The sequence below is a fragment of the Calidris pugnax genome, unplaced genomic scaffold, assembly GCF_001431845.1.
Source record: "Calidris pugnax isolate Ruff unplaced genomic scaffold, ASM143184v1 scaffold61, whole genome shotgun sequence".
Classification (NCBI taxonomy): domain Eukaryota; kingdom Metazoa; phylum Chordata; class Aves; order Charadriiformes; family Scolopacidae; genus Calidris; species Calidris pugnax.
Window position 1 is genome coordinate 278,963 of NW_015090945.1, and position 3,495 is coordinate 282,457.

A 3,495-nucleotide genomic window follows, 5' to 3' on the forward strand; every position below is an offset into this window, starting at 1 on the left:
GCTCTTCTGTAGGCTCCTTTCAGGTACTGAAAGGCCGTTATAAGGTCTCCCCGGAGCCTTCTCTTCTCCAGGCTGAACAACCCCAGGTCTCTCAGCCTGTCTTCATAGGAGAGGTGCTCCATCCCTCTGATCATCCTCGTGGCCCTCCGCTGGACCCGTTCCAACAGATCCATGTCCTTCCTGTGTTGAGCACTCCAAAGCTGGACACATTACTTGTTTCAGAAATGAGTAATAGTATGGTTAACGTTTATTTATCCAGAGAGGTGGCTGCAGTCTAAAATCAATCAGCAGCAGGGAAACGGGGATTGAGAAAAACCAAAAGTTCAAACAGGCCAGTAACTTGGAGAAAAATGAAGGGGGAGAAAGTGGGATCAGCACTGACATTAGTGTGATCACACTGAAGAGGACCAAAAGCCCCAAGACACCACTGAGTCCCACGGTGGCGCTTACAGGAGCGTCAAATTCAGCTGCGTTCAGCTGGGATGGAGGAGAGGGAGAGCAGAGATCATTTAAACCCGTAAAAACCAGAAAGCATGAAGCAAAAAGCATCAGCTCAGCCCTGAGGGTGATCCCCTGGAGCTGGCAACGTCCATGGGAATGATCCAGCCTGGGAGCCATGCAGTGATAGATGGCCATAATGGACTTCAGTGCCATTCCTCAGCGCTTGGGCTGACTCACGTCCTGCAGATTCAAATTTTAACATTTACTGGCACATTTTCCTATTCTGCGGGATAGTTACAGTTGCATTAAATGGCTGAAAGTACTCGTGGTTAAATGCTACTGTGTTGTGAGGAAAGGAGCACGCGTGTTACGAGTTTCCATGAGCAGAATCACCTCTGTCTTCCTCATATCGTGCCAATCCTGGCTGTAGACCCACATCAGGTGCCCAAGCTGTCCAGCCACTCTGATTTGTGGAAGAGCCATTGCTAAGAATTTTAACAGGTTGTGAACCTGCTAGGGCTAAGTCACAGAAAATAAAATAAGAAAACCACCTAGAGGTCTGAAAATTTCTTAGCACCCACCATCAAACGTTCCTCCACGCAGCCAAACCTTGCCATGGCATTAGGGTCCCTATTTTCCACCATAATGATGGCTGCTAATTGAATGAAAGAAGCAAAGTCTGAGAAAAATATCCAAAAAAACCCCAAACTCCAACGAAACATTTATCAAGTTGCCAGTTAAAAGCTCAGAAAAGATTAAACCCCCGTCCTGCGAGGCTGCTCTCTATAAATGTCTCAGAGTTCTGTTTGAAGAGGCTTGAAAGGTTTCAACTTCAAAACGATAAATGCTGACTACTTTGTTTCTGCCGTAACTGTAAGACTGTTCCTCTTTGCTTCAAACTAAGCATTTAGGCCAAATTTACTCATCCAAAAATGTTATCACTCACTGCCATCTAGTGTTAACAGTACAGATTGTCAGGAATTTAAAATTGCTTTTCTGGCTTTAAGAGTTAATAAAAAAAAAAAGAAAAATCTATATTTTTCTAGTTTAGCCTTATCCTGAGTAACTCAACATCCCTCTTTCTAGTGACAGAGGGAGCTGCAGAGGCACCGAGGCTCAGAAACCCCCCAATATTCACAGGAATAGATCGCCACAACACAATTCCAATGACTAAGAATCACAGAATCATAGAATCATTGAGGTTGGAAGAGCCCCTTGGGATCATCGAGTCCAACCATCTCCCCTACTCTACAAAGTCCTCCCCTACACCATGTCCCTCAGCACTGCATCTAAACGGCCCTTAAACACAGCCAGGGATGGGGACTCCACCCCCTCCCTGGGCAGCCTGTTCCAATGCCCGACCACTCTTTTGGTGAAAAATTCTTTCCTAATGTTCAATCTAAACCTCCCCTGTTGGAGCTTGAAGCCGTTCCCTCTCGTTCTGTCACTAATTACCTGTGAGAAGAGACCAGCACCAACTTGGTGCTGAAGGTTACCTTCAATTTTACTTTCTTGATTCGGACGCTCCCTGTTTCACGGTGCTCACACCAGGCTTGGTCCTGAAGCAGCACCCACAGCTGGCAGGGCAGGCACAGCGTCCTTCACAGCATCTTCCTCATCCCCCCTGGCTGTCAAGAGAAAACTGGAGACACCGTTAATGCTCTGTGCACCCCATTTCTTCCCACCGGGCAAGGGGAGGGTGATGGCAGACACCAGACCTCAGCAGCACACTCAGAACGTGCTCCAGAGCTGGACGTTAATGATGTACTTAACAACAAACACCTTCTGTTACAACTGCTGTGGATTTAAGCCACGGGATTCAAAGGTACCAATGAATCCTGGTAGTGAAGAGAAACAGGCTCCAAAGGCTTCCTGAATCTCTACTGGTGCCCTTGGCCATTAGACATTAAGCAACTGTTGACCACAGAAAGTGTTGTGTACAACAAGCATAACCAGTGATAACCTCCTCCCTTCTCCATTTTACCAGGCAAGGGTTTAAAGGCTCAAAGCTGGGACAAAGCAGCTGGAAGAGGAAGCATCTCCCCCACTGAACAGGCAATTTTAAGGCCCAAGTCTCAGAAACTCACAGCGCAGCCCCCTGTGTCTTTTCTGAATCCTGGACACGTTCTGCGCTGTGTGAATCCACCTCCTGGTGGCTGCCTCTTAAATAAACAGGAATCCTAGTTGTTCTGTACATGAACAATTAACGTGTATTAAGTTCTTAAGAGAAATGTCTGAATTCAAAAGCAGACCACAGAGCATTATAACCACTTGTAGTCATCATTAGTTTATTAGCGCTGTTTTTGAAACAAATATACTCAAGTACTCAAACACAGTTTAGTTCATGTTTATTTCCACATTTGAGATACTCCTGTATATTACATAATGCACTGAATGCCCAGTAAATAAATAATAAAACCAAAGTGCGGATTAAAGTAGCAAAGTCAGTTTTTAGGACATCAGGAAGGCCAAAAATCACATTAGCAGTATAAGGACAGCAAGTTGTAAATGACTATTATTTAACATGTCGTTCTATGGTTGCTATATGCATGCTAGCAAAAATGATCCCTCTGAGAAACACATCTAGTGATCCACAAAAGAAATCGGTCCTTCCTTTAACATGACGTTTTCTTGATCTTTTTATTTCTTACCTTTCAGGCCTGATCCTGCAGTCCTTACTCAGCAAAACTTCCATCGCAATCTGTCAGGTTAGTTAGCTACTTTTTTTCTTGAAGCTACATAAAGCCCACTGGCTTCTCTCAAAACATCTGAATACTAAATGATTAGAGTTTGAATTGCTAAAAATTCGGAAATTCTAAAAATATCCGTAACAGCACGTAACGTGATTAAATCCAGATGTAAGAGCATTAGGGCCAAATCCAGGAACAGAGCGAGCTGTCAGGACAGTCAGGCTGGCATCTGGTGAGTGAGGCATCTTCCCGATTAGCCAGCCACATTTGGGATCACAGCTTGGGATGTAGACATCTTCACTCTCCTTAAATACTGTTTTGAGCACCTGCATCCTTTTTTTTTTTTTTTTTTTTTTCAGATTTG